This window comes from Brachionichthys hirsutus, chromosome 4 (assembly GCF_040956055.1).
Source record: "Brachionichthys hirsutus isolate HB-005 chromosome 4, CSIRO-AGI_Bhir_v1, whole genome shotgun sequence".
NCBI lineage: Eukaryota > Metazoa > Chordata > Actinopteri > Lophiiformes > Brachionichthyidae > Brachionichthys > Brachionichthys hirsutus.
This window is the reverse complement of record NC_090900.1, coordinates 1369401-1386194: the sequence shown is the minus strand read 5'-3', so window position 1 is coordinate 1386194 and position 16794 is coordinate 1369401. Positions and strand designations below refer to the sequence as shown.

Sequence of the window (16794 nt, the reverse complement as noted above, 5' to 3'; positions counted from 1 at the left end):
TGCAGGACAGCGTCCCTCGTTTCTGTCTCAAACAGATGCTGCAGGACAGTGTCCCTCATTTCTGTCTCTAACAGATGTTGCAGGACAGCGTCCCTCATTTCTGTCTCAAATAGATGCTGCAGGACAGCGTCCCTCATTTCTGTCTCAAACAGATGTTGCAGGACAGCGTCCCTCATTTCTGTCTCAAATAGATGCTGCAGGACAGCGTCCCTCATTTCTGTCTCAAACAGATGCTGCAGGACAGCGTCCCTCATGTCTGTCTCAGACAGATGCTGCAGGACAGCGTCCCTCATTTCTGTCTCAAACAGATGCTGCAGGACAGCGTCCCTCATTTCTGTCTCTAACAGATGCTGCAGGACAGCGTCCCTCGTTTCTGTCTCAAACAGATGCTGCAGGACAGCGTCCCTCATTTCTGTCTCAAACAGATGCTGCAGGACAGCGTCCCTCATTTCTGTCTCAAACAGATGCTGCAGGACAGCGTCCCTCTTTTCTGTCTCAAATAGATGTTGCAGGACAGCGTCCTTCATTTCTGTCTCTAACAGATGCTGCAGGACAGCGTCCCTCTTTTCTGTCTCAAATAGATGCTGCAGGACAGCGTCCCTCATTTCTGTCTCAAACAGATGCTGCAGGACAGCGTCCCTCATGTCTGTCTCAAACAGATGCTGCAGGACAGCGTCCCTCATTTCTGTCTCAAACAGATGCTGCAGGACAGCGTCCCTCATTTCTGTCTCAAACAGATGCTGCAGGACAGCGTCCCTCATTTCTGTCTCTAACAGATGCTGCAGGACAGCGTCCCTCATTCCTGTCTCAAACAGATGCTGCAGGACAGCGTCCCTCATTTCTGTCTCAAACAGATGCTGCAGGACAGCGTCCCTCATTCCTGTCTCAAACAGATGCTGCAGGACAGCGTCCCTCATTTCTGTCTCAAACAGATGCTGCAGGACAGCGTCCCTCATGTCTGTCTCAGACAGATGCTGCAGGACAGCGTCCCTCGTTTCTGTCTCAAACAGATGCTGCAGGACAGTGTCCCTCATTTCTGTCTCTAACAGATGTTGCAGGACAGCGTCCCTCATTTCTGTCTCAAATAGATGCTGCAGGACAGCGTCCCTCATTTCTGTCTCAAACAGATGTTGCAGGACAGCGTCCCTCATTTCTGTCTCAAATAGATGCTGCAGGACAGCGTCCCTCATTTCTGTCTCAAACAGATGCTGCAGGACAGCGTCCCTCATGTCTGTCTCAGACAGATGCTGCAGGACAGCGTCCCTCATTTCTGTCTCAAACAGATGCTGCAGGACAGCGTCCCTCATTTCTGTCTCTAACAGATGCTGCAGGACAGCGTCCCTCGTTTCTGTCTCAAACAGATGCTGCAGGACAGCGTCCCTCATTTCTGTCTCAAACAGATGCTGCAGGACAGCGTCCCTCATTTCTGTCTCAAACAGATGCTGCAGGATAGCGTCCCTCATTTCTGTCTCAAACAGATGCTGCAGGACAGCGTCCCTCATGTCTGTCTCAGACAGATGCTGCAGGACAGCGTCCCTCGTTTCTGTCTCAAACAGATGCTGCAGGAGAGCGTCCCTCATTTCTGTCTCAAACAGATGCTGCAGGACAGCGTCCCTCATTCCTGTCTCAAACAGATGCTGCAGGACAGCGTCCCTCATTTCTGTCTCAAACAGATGCTGCAGGACAGCGTCCCTCATGTCTGTCTCAGACAGATGCTGCAGGACAGCGTCCCTCGTTTCTGTCTCAAACAGATGCTGCAGGAGAGCGTCCCTCATTTCTGTCTCAAACAGATGCTGCAGGACAGCGTCCCTCATTTCTGTCTCAAACAGATGCTGCAGGACAGCGTCCCTCATTTCTGTCTCAAACAGATGCTGCAGGACAGCGTCCCTCATTTCTGTCTCAAACAGATGCTGCAGGACAGCGTCCCTCATTTCTGTCTCAAACAGATGCTGCAGGACAGCGTCCCTCATTTCTGTCTCAAACAGATGCTGCAGGACAGCGTCCCTCATTTCTGTCTCTAACAGACGCTGCAGGACAGCGTCCCTCATTTCTGTCTCAAACAGATGCTGCAGGACAGCGTCCCTCATTTCTGTCTCAAACAGATGCTGCAGGACAGCGTCCCTCATTTCTGTCTCAAACAGATGCTGCAGGACAGCGTCCCCCTTTTCTGTCTCAAACAGATGCTGCAGGACAGCGTCCCTCATTTCTGTCTCACTGTCAGAAACGCCTATGAAAATCAAACTGAAAGCTGCACGCTACCATGGCAATGGTCGGTTGGTAATGACCCGAAACGACCAAATATTAGTGCATAAACACGGGAAAAGTGATTTTTTGTTTTCCATAATATGTCCATTTTAAAGAAGACTTCAGGTGAAGGGAATGCAAAGAATGCAACACAGGAAACTGCCGTTTGCTGCAGCTTCGGTCCAGAGCTGCACGTTACCCAGTCATACACTTTTGGGAACATTACTTTGATTTAAATGAGTCTTAAAGTTAAGTTCAAATGTTCAGGTCTGACCGACGGGCCGTTTTCACCGCAGGTACAACGAACAGCTGATCGGCAGCGGGTGCGTCTCCACCTGCAGGACCTTTTGTCACGCAGCTGGGAGAAACGGCTACGGAATGAAGTCGTGCATGTAATTAACTCGTCCCGTGCACTAACGCCACGCCCTATTTTACATTGAGCATCATGATCGTACATACTAAGCCGCTTTAGTTCAGACAAAGCTTCAGGTTGTGCCATTTTATTAAATTTACACATGAAATGAGAACATCGAGTATCCGAGTACTGCTGTGACTGGACTGGAAGTGCATCATCATCATCATCACTTTTCACACTATGTCCTGTGCAGACATTACGCACTTCAGATTGTAGAATATAGTTCAATCACAAAAAAACATTCGTTTATTGGACCGATCCATCGTCTCTCGTTAAACAAATCAAGTTAACGTTTATGTATTTATTTTCTTCCACACACACACACACACACACACACACACACACACACACACACACACACACACACACACACACACACACACACACACACACACACACACACACACACACACACACACACACACACACACACACACACACACACACACACACACACACACACACACACACACACACACACACACACACACACACACACACACACACACACACGGCGAGCCGCTGGTCCCTTTGTGTCGGAGCCGGTTCTGCGGCGTTCGCGTCGAGTGTTGCTGTTGTGATAAATCTTGTGTTTCCACGGCTGGAAACCGTCAGATTGGAAGAAAAAAAAAGAACATGAACAAAACTCAAACGGATTCTGGGCCGTGTGGAAAACGAAGCCCCGATTCCCGTAGAATCATAATATTGCAAAGTGTGGTTAAATGTGATCAGAAAAGAGCACCCCGTGCCGGATGGCGTGCCCCCCCCCCCCACCGATCCCAATGTTTATAACTAAGCCGCGTGAGGCGGGGCTTCAGGTCTTCCGCGCCCGGGCCGCGGCGGGACTCATTGGTGGGGTGAGACGGCGGCTCGGGGGGGGGGAGGGCTGCCTTTCGTGCCTCTCTTTGGCGTGCTTCTCACAGTACATCTGGTCCCGGAACCAGAAGTGGCCCCTCATCTTGAGGTTCAGGCCGCAGTCCGAGCAGGTGTAGCACTCCGCGTGGCGGTAGAGGTCGTCCGCGATGCGCACCGCCACCGTGCTGCGGAGAGACGGATGCAGTCAGAAAGCGACGCCGCCGAGAACGCCATCGATCGACCGAGGGTTCTCCAACGGATAACAGGAAGAGACCTCCCTACAAAATAAAACTCCAATCTCACCACCTACGATATCCAGGTGAGCATGTACCTGGAGCTGGACTTACACAATGCTGGTGCCGCACTTCTCACAGACGTGGGTTTTTTTGACTCCGCCCACCGACGTGGCCGGTTTGGGGGCGTTCGGCGAGAATTTCCCCGGGAACCGCATGGCTGCCTCTGCAACACACACACACACGCATAAACAGCTGTGGGACACGCTTCACGTAACCGGCGGGCACACAGCAGCCGTTATCGCGTCTGGACCTTATTGGACCCGCCGTTCATCAGAACGGGGGGGATTTTGCCGCTGCCCTTAATCATAATCTCCTTTATAAAATAATCTGCTACGTAAATATTTACTTTGACTTAATTCAGGTTTGCACTTGAACACAAACAAACTCAGGTCCTCCAGGTCATTTAGCGCTTCCTGACACGCAGGAAGTGATTCCTTCCTTCTTTGGGCCAACCCCTCACCTTTCTCGTCAGCCTCCAGGACCTCCTGCAGCATCTTGAAGGTGTTGGACTGGCGAGGCGCCGTGCGGGCCTCCTTATTCTCCTGGATCATCTTGTACACCTCCGACTCCCTTTCAAACCGCTGCATGGCAAACTCAGAGCTGGAACTACTGCAAAGGGAAGAGATAAAAAAACAGAAATACGTAGATCACAGATTATCACTGTCGAGGTCTTGAGAAAATTTACTTTCATGAAAGTCCATCCATCCATTTTCTAGTAGGTGAGACGATCGTCTCACCTACGAGGCGGGGTTCACATCGCGGCGCACACTCGTACACCACGGACGATTTGGAGTCATCAATTCACCGAAATTGCGTGTTTGTGGAGGAAACCGGAGAAAACCCCACGCGGAAGAACATACAAACTCTGCACACATGGCGTAGTGGTTAGCGCTGTCGCTTCACAGCAAGGAGGTACTGGGTTCATGAAAGTCGTTGGAGATAAACACAGAGGAAGCGAAGGATGCGGCTGCAGCCGGGTTTCAGGCTTCGACCTCCCGGCACGGGGTCGAGGTCGGATGTCGCACTCAGGAAGCCAAAGAGGCGTCCGTCCTCTCAACGGGCGAGAGCACGGCGAGGAAAGTCTTCTCTAAAGCATTAACAGCGGTTACACATTTTAGAAACCCGATGACTCACCGAGAGGCCCTTCGGTCGGTCCCGTTCTTCTGCAGGGACGAAATTACGGCACGCAAGTCGTCGATCATTGACAGATCTGCACCAACAAGTCGCGTTTGCTCTGCTGCACACGGGACCGATGAAACGGGCCGACCTGTGAAGTCCCTCTGAGGCGCCGAGGTGCCATCTAGCGTCACAGCCATGCTTTTAAGTTTAGCTTTTGTAACATGGAAATTAGGATTCCCGGCCAAATGATGAAGGAGCCGTCTCGTGCACATCTCTCACCTTCAGAAGGGTCTGAGCTTCAAAGTCGCTGCCTGGACTTTAGCCTTCTGGCTCAAACAGGAGACGGCAAACAAAAAGTGACCGAAGCACATGCTCAGACACTTTCCCCTCCGCGTCACCGAACATGGTTCAAATGGAAAACAGACCTCTAAAAGAACAGCCGCCAACTTCTCCACACGCTCGGCTCCACCCTCGCTCTACTTTCCCCCTTTTCGCTTCCCCCATTTGAGTTTGCAATCTGGAAACAAATAGAAAGTCGAGGGCCAGCGGGAGGAAGACCAACCGAAGCGATGGACGAGGACGGGGACAAGTGGGAGAAGAACGATTCCAGACTAGCTGGGAGGGTTTTAGAAAAGACAGCTGATGATGCCACGCAAAAACCCAAAAGCTGAAGTCCGACCACAATTCAACAACCGCCTGATTTGAGGTACGACCTTGAAATGGAAAGACTCACCTCAAAGAGACGGAAGAAAGACGGCAACTATCGTCTCCGGTAACGCTCCCGGCGTTTCTCACGCGGCTGCATTAACGCAACGCACGCGAGGAGGAACAACGTTAGCGCACACACCTACATCTGCAGCAGAAAACCAAGAGTGACTGAAAGGTGCGCCTCTGCCCTGAAGCTCATTGGCTGCGTGACACCAAGGGGCGGGTAGATGGGAGTCGCTGAGCGTGTGACTGGTGGAGAAGAAGAAGGGGGGGGGGGCGCTTTGCAGCTCAGCAGAATGAGAGGCCTGACGGGGGGGAGACGTAAAATATTTTTGGGAAATGTTTGGATTTGACTGCAAGTTGCTGACGCATCGTATCATGAGCCAGGAGGAAAAGGGGGGGGGGGGGGGGGGGGAGTGAAATGCCGGGCAGGTGGCGGACACCATATTGCGCTTCCTGAAGGCTGAACGTTCGTCGGCTTTAAGCCGAGCATCGGCCGCAACAGAAAAGTTACGAGGAGTCTTGAAAACAACGAGACGTTCGGTCTTCAGCCGACTTCCCACGCAGAGCAAACAGGATTAAAACGATGCAGATCAAAGTCACTGGACACAATAATCCCTCCCAGGAAAGGTGGGGACGGTCGCTATTAATCATACGGAGGAGCTTCTTTAGTGTCAAAAGTCTGACGAGCTCCAGGTTCTCGTATTTTAGCTCTGAATCCGTGTGTGTTACTCCTGCTGGCCTGTAGGTGGCGATGCATCACACTTTGTTGGACGCTTTAGGCGTGTTCCTGTTCAGTTTGCAACCCCGAGCACCCGTTTTTATGGTTTAGCCTTGGGCCTCGTGATAATCATTTACTAACTGATTGATCCCGTTTATGAATACGCAGCTTTATTGATTTAGAAAGCTGCGACGGAAACATTTGCTCTCTGGCTTCAGTTGAGGCAAAGCGTCCACGAGTTCAGGAATGTCTCTTATGCATCATCGACGGATCGATACGACGATCGTTTCGTTTACCTGCGGCGGGGGGACATGGGTGCGTCCCGATCGACGGGGCTGTGAGGCGAGCAGCGTCCCGGAGGGGTCGGGGTTCTGCTGGACACGGAGTCGTTTCTGTAGTCGGAAGGAGAAAACTCCTGCAAAGAGGAAGGGGGGGGGACAAAACAAGAAGGTGAAACTTTCTGACTCGAGGAATCGATGGCGGCCGTTTAGAGCTTGAACCACGATGCAATGTTTCTGCTTCAGCGCCTCGATGAGCCGCCGTTCAGGATGTTCTAAATCTCAGGAGGACGAAGCGCGTCATGCCATCATCATCATCATCATCATCGCTTCTGACTGATATCAGAGGTTCTTTCAACTCAAGTCCCGTGTAAACACCCCGTTGTCACGGTTTCACCGCATTTGACATCTCGCGCTCTCAAATTAGTTTCCGCTGCAGGATTGGCGGCCAACATTCCTCCGCCGCGAGCCGATCGGTCTCAATCGCGGCGGCCCCACGTCGACAGCTTTCCATCCTAATCACTGCTGTGCTTCAGCCCTCCAGCCGATGGACGGCGTGGCAGCAGATGTTTGGCACCGGCGCCGGTTCTACTCCGATGGGTTCCGGATGCAGGACGGAGCTCATCGTCCCGCCTGACGGGAGAGGACTCGTGATCCAGACCCACTGGAGGCTTGCCGAAGACGAGGGCGAGACAAGTCTCTGTTAATACACCAGTTCTGACAGAAGAGGGCGCTGCAGACTTGCGCAACACAGGAAGCTCAATGCAGACAGATTTACCTTTGATTTTTTTTTGCATGTTATTTTCAGGTAGCTGCTCTGGAAGTCAGATCCGTTTGCATTGTTCATGCCGTTACTATGGAGAAGGGATTATCTGAGCGTGATCTCCTGCGAGTCAGAGCTGAACTGACCTCAGGTCAGTGTTCGCGTTAAACGCCTGGAACAAGTCACTCAAAACAGACACTTTCACCATCAGAACCCAACCCTGAACCACGACGCCGTCCACACCGACGGATCGACGGACCCGACCACGACTGCAAAAGAGGTTTTCCCTTGTTTCTACAATGTCCAGTTTGCAGGGGAAACAAAGTTCTGACTATTTTAGGTGCTGTACGCAGTCCAAGAAGACTGTAAACCAAACAGGCCGCACTCAAGAGGACAGCGTCCACAATAAAGCTGGCGTCGGCGTCGCAAGGGAGGGACGTCTCCGCCCGGCTCTCTGGACCCGGCGCCGACGCGGTGGCACAGCCAGCTCTCTGAATAATGCCTCTGTTCTCAATCGAGTCCAATTTTCCTTTTTCCTCAGCAAGCGGGCGGATTAGCGGTCCCGCCAGGAAGCCTTTACCAGAAACACTCGTCGGGACGCCTCCCAGGGTCCACTCGGAACAACCATAGGCTTGTGAGCTTACAGCTACCAGAGCATGAGAACGCACACGCATACGTGTCCTCTCCTGCTGCGATCCAATCTCAAGGGCGTGTACCTGACAGACATGCACGCTCTAGGGATTCCTTCAGGAAGTACGTGCACACGAATCCACGCCAACGCAAACCGAGTCCGTGTTTTAGAAGCGTCTGGGTACCGAACACGGATCCTTAGGGATCCGTGTGAGACTCAAGAGGAATGCAATGAAGTGAAGAAACACAAGGAGGAAGGGCGGGAACACATGGAGTGTCCAATCGGGATTGAGCTGGACCTCGGAGAAGAAAAGAACCTGTCCTGCCAGTCTTTTATGGCGGTAACCATGGCACAGCTGGCGCTGGCCTACAAGCGGGCAGCCCAAAACACCACTGCCCCATTACCCACGGCCGATCTGACAGATAGCGCTCGCCACGGCGCCGCCAACAATGGCCCCCGTGTCTCACGGGCCAACCAAACAAAGGAGGGGAATCGGCCAGCTTTGGAAGGCCTGTTATTTTGTCTAGGAGTGTGGCTCAACGACCATTGGACAGATTCAGACGACCCGGACGACTCTAGGATACGTCCCCGGGTAGAATTGGGAGCAACCTCAAACACATCTAAACTGAAAGTCTTTCGAGCCGTCTGAGAAAACAGCATTTCCTGCCAAAGGTAGGCGAGTGTTGAATGTTTCACCCCGTTTGAAGGGTGTGGCCTTCATTTGGAAAAGACATTCTCCCCGAGTCGAATAGCTATCGCTCATCGAGTGATGTCACCGGCCGTTCCGTCTCCACAACTCGGCTTTACACAAAAATAAAAGGACTCTTAATCTGTCATTAGGGCCTAAAGTGCATGCGTTCATTAGCTACATGAAAAGCAGGATAGTGCTGACAGTTTCTGAACGCCCCCCCCCCAGGGCAATCGATGAGTCATGAGGCAAACGAACGTCTTCGTAATGACGGGTCGCGTCGCAGATCTCTCTGTGGCATGATTTAAACGTTGGATGTCCAACAAACCGGCTCCAGCTCCAGCAGCATCGTCTCATTTAGCTTCAGCAGCGGGAGGACGGCTCACCTCAGGCCTCGCTCCAAAACCAAAATCACTTCGACCAAACCGCCGAAGCCAACGTTATTCTTTCGTGCATGCGAGTATACATTCTGCTGAAAACGGCATCAAAAATCGGTCTGAAGCAGCTGGAAACGGCTCCGTTCGGTATCTGCGCCGGGCCCGTTGTCATCGAGTTCTTTGCTTTTTCATTGTCTTTATGAGAAAATGGCGGTTTTGTGTTGAGCGGTTCCTTTTTGCTAACGTGGTCCCAAAAAATTATTATTCTGGGAACGTTTTGGAGTCATGTCAAATTATAGAAAATTACTTGCATTTGAAACAAATTTTTCCGAGGTTTTGATTTTGAAATATAAATTCCTGCAGGACATGTTTGATTTTTTGTTCTGCAGCAACGAAACATCTGCAGCCAAGACGACAAGTCGGGGAAGGCTGTGATGAACGTTTATTTAAATCACGCATCCACAATCCATTTCTACATTTCATTCCTGACAGGAGCTGAATGGAATTTTGCGACCCGAGAAGCAGCAAACAGAGTTTCTCAAAGCAAACGAGTGTATTTAAAGTCTACAAATCACTTTTAAAGAGTCATTTCTTTACTAAACGTCATTAGTCATACCAGCGAAATATCAAAAGCTTTTTTTCCTTCTAAGACAAAGATTTTAAAGTTCCTCAAAAGGCCCGGAGCAGTCTGACAGATTGCAATTAAACGGTTAAAAATGCAAGAAAATCACTGAAACCAAAACACGCCTCCAGCTTTTGATTGGCCACTTCAAGACAAACAAGAAGGGCAGCGGTTTCAGATCGAGGCCAATGAGAGGAGCCTTCTGTGTGGCTCCAATCAAGCCACTCTGCATCATCATCATCATCATCATCACCATCCTTGCAGCTTCAATTACAGGGCATGGACGGATCAGAGCGCCGCCTCCAGGAGATTTTATTTTGGGAAGCTCGATGCCGCCATTAGAAGCACGTTCCGACTGCCCGATCCCAAACGCTCACCAGAGACGCGACTGCCACGCGATGGAGGTACGGAGATCCCGACCCAGCGGGGTGCATCGGTGGAAGGTCCCGAGCCCGGGGGGGCAACGGTGCATTACCACGTCCACATTTGTTATATATAAAAAAATAAAAAAACACGAAGCACGGCCGACGCCGGGACATCGGTTCACAGCAACATTCCTCTCGCTAGCATTCTTGACCTTTCTCTGATCGCCTCGCGTCCCACTGGGGCCGCGTTATGAAAGCTTCCGGAGCGCGGATGTGACCGATGGCTCCCGTAGATGCGGCCTCCGGCGATAAGGCCGGTCCCTCGGCTACACTCGGGGAAGGACAGGATGCAGCTCAACGCAGCTTAGCTTAGCTTCAAAGAGTCGGGCTCGGAGATGCAGAGTGGTGACCCGTCTCCACCGTCTGCTCCCGACACAAAAAGCCTTCCATTGCATGGCAGATGGGGGGGGGGGGGGGAGGCAGCGGATATTCGTGATGCGCCCCCCCTACCCCTCCATGGCCACACACCATCAGGCAGCGCCAGATATAAACCATATGTAGAAGATTAGAGGCCAAATGAACAGCAGAGGGACGAGAGACGAACAGGAGGAGTTTGCAGTGATTCACCGTGTGTGTGTGTGTGTGTGTGTGTGGAGGTGTGTGTGTGTGTGTTTGTGTGTGTGGAGGTGTGTGTGTGTGTGTGTGTGTGTGTGTGTTCAGAGCAAGCGTTTCATTCTCAGTCCACAGTTAGCTTAGCTTACTGCAAAAAGACAGAGCGGCGAGTCGCTCGGAATAAACGTGAATGGAACGCACACGAGCAGCAAGAACTCTCGTGTGACGATGGAGCCGGTGGTCCGAGGGAGGCCCGTCGTCCACCGAGAGCCCAAAGGAGGAGAGAACCCGAGTCGGCAGCACATCAGACCCACGGAGCATCTGTAGCGCGTTACGTTTGGGTTTTAATTCACGGCTGCCTGGATGCGTCATTCGTCGTCCATCAAAACAACGTCCGCAAAGACGAGCGTAAACTCCTACAAGCCCCGGTGCGGCGCTGCTTTTAACGGCTCGTGGGGGGGGGGGGCACTTCCATGAGAGGCAGCCGGGCTCTAATGGTTAATGAGGAGAGCAGTAATTAGACAGAGCCCTTCCTGGCATGTCTCCCGGAGAGATACAGGAAGTCTGCAGCGGTGCGTCGCCGGGCGCTCTCGTTTCAGAACGAGTTGCTGTAAACACAAATCGTTTGTGGGGTCCCGGGGGGGGGGACAGAACTGCTCTTCAGCATCTACCAGATAAACAAATCTGATTTACGAGCAGCAAACACGGCCGAGGCCGTCCCCTAAAACGTGGGCGTCGTCCTGAATGAAATGGGGGGGAACAAATGCCGATCTGTCCCTTTTTGCTGGCGTGAAAACACAGAGTTGTACACGCCGCTCCCGGGACAACTACTTTTGGAATGTTGACATACTGCCCCCCCCCCCCCACCTTCGTAAACATCCAACTCCTGAAAGGGCCCATCTTTCCCGGCCGACGCTTCCCGCAAATCGTGCAGGGCCGAGCGTCGCCCGGAGTATGCCGGGGGGGGGGGGGGGGGGGGAATAAAAACTACCCCAGTTAGCTTTTCCACTCGAGGGGGAAAGACAAACAGGCGTGCTGATCAATCAGTGGCAGCGGCTACAACGCCAATGGATCCGCATGAAAGGGCCTCGCCGTGCAGGAAAACATCCGTGTGCCCCCCCCCCCCCCCCCCCCGTCCAGCCGCCAAACCAAACAGCCCCACACGTCAGGCCTGAAATAGGACATCATTCCAAACGAACGTGGAGAAGCCTTCGTTTTAATGGTGCAATGGTCGTCCCGTGTCCCGGGACGGGACGGGCTTCTAGCACGGCTCCATCTAGTGGGAATTATGAGATGTTAAAAATAAATGGAATTGCATTGGGAATTATGGAGAGTAAATAATCAAACGTTACAAAGGACATGTTTGTGATTGAGCAGCCTCTGGGGTGAGAGGGGCAGTTTGGGAATGCCAGAGAGCTCCCTGGTGTCGGTTCCGCTCCACCCCACCCCACCCCACCCCACCCCTCCCTTCACACAAGGACAGGCCTTGTGACGCGGGGGAAAAAGCAGCAGCAGTCTTCCAGAGCCTCTGCCATCACGGCCACTATTGTACGCAGGCCTTCTCTCAGGACATCCAACGCCCTGGAAAACGCGGCGTCTCGTTGCGCATCCCGGCTCCCCCCTCACTCACGGAGCCAAAACGGGGGGTGGAGAAGCCTTCCACTGATCACCTGATACAGAAGCACTCTGCACCTCTTAGGCGGAACAGAGGCCTCCATTCAGGCTCCACGCCGTAGCGTTCACTGGACAGCCAGGCCGAGAATAAGGACTCCGCTCGTTAATCACAGCGCTGCGGTGGGAAGCTCGTCACCACCTTAAAACCAGAGCCGACATCCCTCGGAGGAGAAAGGGTCAGCCAAACCCGCCCAAACTCCCGCCGACGGCTGCGTGACGGTAAATACCGAGGCCGAGGCACGGAAGCCAGATCAAGGACCGGGATGTCTCCCAGGGGAGACAAGACGCAGACGCCAACACGAGGAAGACGGAGACCGGTACGAAGGAGGAGACGCCATAATCCCACAGACATGCGAGGCCGTCCCGAGAGGACAGCGCTCCTTCCTCGGGGCTCGCTGACGAAGCTCCCCGCCACAACGCAGCGTTTTGTGGGTTTAAAAAAAATAAAGGGTTTGAGTTGAGCTCTTCTCAGGCTATTAAACAATTAACTCAGTCTCTTCCCAAAAATACTTTACTTTTGAAATGAGTTTGACAAGAAGCCCAAAAATCATTAAAAAAAAAAGAAATTAAGAAGCTCCCTCTCGACTGAGCAGGTCAGCAAAATGCTAAAATCCCCTTTAACAGCCCTCACAGCTGGAATTTGAAATGGGTCGTTCATTAAGATTCCGAGCCGGGGGGGGGGGGGGGGGGCAGAAAAGTTCACCGACTCGCTGGTGTCAAGGATTTGACACCGGACAACTTCATCTCCGGTCGGCCTACTGTCTGCCTGAGGCGTCTGAATGAGCCTCGCATATCGCACCGGAGACAGCGAGCCAGTCAGAGGGACGTCTGGAAACAGAGACAAACATAATCCCCCCCCCCCCCCCCCCCCGGCCTCAACTCGCTCGGAGACGACGTGCCGTGTGGACGTGTGGATTTGTGGACGGCCTCCTCCGGCTAGGCCGCGGCTGCGACCGACGGTGCGTCCGAATCCCATTTAGCGTGCAAACGAGACCAAGAATCCCAAACACGAAGACAAATCCGAAGGGAGGGACAGTCTCAGCCAGGGGGGACAACGGAATGTTTTCAAGTTCAGACCTCGGCATATTTATCCAACTTGATGTCCGGAGCTATGGAGGCGGCTAGAATTCCTCCCGCCATGACGGAAGGTCTCGGACGTTTTTATCTCGCAGGTTAAATCTTGGGTCCGAGACGAAGCATGAAGGCATAGCTGGAATAACTTAAGAACTTTTCCCACAACATCTTCTCTCTCTTCTCTCTTCCGCTCAATCAAGTCTCTCCAGATGCCCCGGGTCCCCCCCCCCCCCCGCTTGGATTCGTAGAAGGAATGGGAAATAAGTGCGGCATAGCATAGCGGCACGCTCACGATAACCCCGTCTGCGTTTTACCCACTTCCCATATTTCAACTCTAAACCGGGACGACCGAGTCTCCATGAAGGTTCAGGCGTCGTGTTTGTGGCAAGCCATCGCTCCTTTAATGTCAGATTCCTTCAAAGGCCGACCTTTAGACACTCCCCGCTGTAAAAGGTCAAAACCCCTCTCCGGAGCCGTTCAGGTGTGACGTTCACGGACCTTTGCAGGGCAGCTTCCGTGGCGTCGGAGAGCGACAAAGCAGAAGGGAAGGCTAAATATGTAATGCTGAGCCACAGGATAAACGATGGCCCGTAGCCGGGCCGGGGTGCAGGGGCGCGGTTGGGGGGGGCTTGGCTGGGCTGAGGAGGGAACAGAAACCGACCTGTGACGGCGGTCTGGACAGCCGTCGACTCCGATCCTCTGGAGACCATGAACGCCGCTGGATGCTGAAACAGAGAAAGGACAGTCGGGTTCAAACGATGGACGTTTCAAATATCAACACGCTGGACCGACCAATCGCGTGACAGACGGTCCAACCTCGTTGGCTATCTCGATCACAAACGGCCCTCTGTGGAGCCAGGGCTCGGTTTGTCCGCCCTGGGCTGCCGTAGAATCACGGCGGACTCCGAGGACGAGGACCTGCCGCATCACGTCGATGTAGAGACTTAAATCATTATAAATACGGTCCTTCAAGTGTGTTCGTTTGTCTCGGTGGCGTAGTGGTTAGCGCTGTCGCCTCTCGCCCACAGCGAGCTGGAGATCGGCTCCAGCAACTCCCGCGACCCGCAAAGCGGAGGAAATCAGACGGATGAATTCCCTATTCGCCGATAACAAATGGAGGAAGCGTCATCAGTCCAGACCGGGAAGAAAGTTCCACGACCGACGGCGCTCCGGGTCGCCGGAGAACGTTCTACATTCTGCCCTTTGTCATCGTGAATGCGAACGCTGGAATGTGATACGGCGTGCACATTCTTTGTTCCTGCGGTACAACCCCGCGGGTCGGCGCTCCGTCCGTTATCCCGTACCCATCGACCCCGGGCCGAGAACGCGGGCTGCAACCCTTTACGTAAGCCCGATTTGAGCAGCGAATGAACGACCTCCTGAAACAGACGCCACCGGAACCCCCGACGGCGCTGAAACCATTTCGGTTGCATCTCGTCATCGAGGCCGAATTGTCCAAATTTAAATTCAAGGGTGTCAAAAACGGAAGCCTTTAGCTTAGCCTAGCAACGACCCATTTGACCCGAGTGAGAGCCGGACGAACGGACCGACCCGGGAAGCATTTCCACGTTCTCCCTGATCACAAACGGGCTGAACTTTTCCACAGAACCCTGCGGATGCTGAGGAACGGACCGGCCGAGCTCAACAGAGCCGTGTAGGACCGTCCGGCCTGGGCACGACATTCCAAACTTTATGGCGCCCGGACGACGGTTTTGACAGCAGCTTTCTACCAGCGGCGCGGTGAAACCCGTTTGAGCCGCTACCTCTTGTTGGTCGTGGGCCGTCAGGCGCTCCTCTTTCCGTCGGGGCTGGCGGGCGGATCTGGTGAACACGGTCCCGGGGACAGGGACCCGGGGCTGGAGATGGTGTACTCTCTGTAGTTCTGGTTCTCATCCCGAACCACGATGACCGCCTCCTGCGGAACATTAGCGGATCAGTATCTGTTGAGAGTCGTCTGAGCTTTACACGACAGGATTCTCAAACGGGCGGCGGCGGGATCGGAAAGCGGTTCCGGTCGGTCAGGAAGGGAATTTCTGACCTGGAAGCGTCCCGTCAGCTGCTCAGGGGTGCCGATCCCGTTGGTCTGTCCAGGGCTGGGCGGATCGGGTCTGGAATGAGAGAAGCGTGGATCAATCGAGATGACATGATTTATGGAATCAAGGTGCCGGGTTTGAATCCCGTTGGATGTTCTCCCCGCGTCTGCGTGGGTTCTCACCGGGTTCTCCGGGTTCCTCCATCAAAAACATGCAATTTAGGTGAATTGATTACTCCAACTTGTCCGTAGTGTGTGAGTCTGTGTGGCCCTGCGATGTGTTGGCGACTCATTCGGGGTGTGCCCCGCCTCTCGCCCACAGCCAGCTGGGATCGGCTCCAGCATCTCCCGTGGCATGTGGGAAATGCGGTGGTGAATAATTTCTCAGGCATAATAAGTCTCTCACCAAACATGCCTGCCAGGACTTCAGGACAAGTGAAATCCACCAATAACCGTTTCCAGGAGCGACGTTACAGTAAATGACGAGACCGACCCGCTTCTGAAAACGGTCTCCAAATAGATCTGCTCTTTCCAACCAGTCACTTTTATTTAACTCTCTTAAACAGAGAACACATTCCGTTAGCAATTCAATCTTTGAATTAAAAAAAAAGGGGAAAATATGGGCTGTGTATGCGCCAATGCAAACAAGCTTGCTTGCCCCCCCCCCCCCCCCAACCGCACCCGGACCGGCTACAGGGCCTGATCCTGGCCGGCTTTAGGTCGAGTCCGGGGTAATGAGCCACACAGGAAGGCCTGGATGCCTGTGGTAAATCACCCAGAAACAACGCTTCTCCAGCCGGGGTAACGACTGCAATACAAGGAAGACGGGAATGGTCCGAAAGGTCCGAACGGTCCGAATGGTCCCGAACGGTCCCGAACGCTTCCCACAGGACAGGCATTACTGTCATTAGGAACGTGCTCACTTTGAGCTTCGCTTTACAGAAGAAGAATCCGCCTCGGGCGAAGCTGGAAGCTGCTTAATGGATCCAGAACCGGCTTAAACCAGCACTTGACCCGGTTTGCCGATACCCGCTGTCAGGTGTCGTCGGGCAGACCTGGAGCCGACGGATGGAAGACGTTGAGCACATTGTAAGAAAACTTTCCACCCTGAGAAACGGAATATTGTCCAACAGAACGGCCAGAATTCAAACCCACAGCGAGTATTTAAGGATGAAGCCCGCTCGGATGGCAGAGTCGGCGACACCGGAGCCGCTGGTTCTGTTTGAAATATTTTACTTTTGAAAAGGAAAAACCCCAAAAACGTTTCTATAAAATCCGTTCATGACATGAAATAAGCCAAAGTCCTCTCGTGTTCCAAAC

The 16794-nt window shown here is 53.1% G+C and overlaps 1 pseudogene; it reads right to left on the bottom strand.

Moving 5' to 3' along the window:
- Window positions 1–3473: 3473 nt before the first annotated feature.
- Window positions 3474–15831, bottom strand: LOC137918007 (PDZ and LIM domain protein 2-like; annotated as a pseudogene).
- Window positions 15832–16794: the final 963 nt, after the last annotated feature.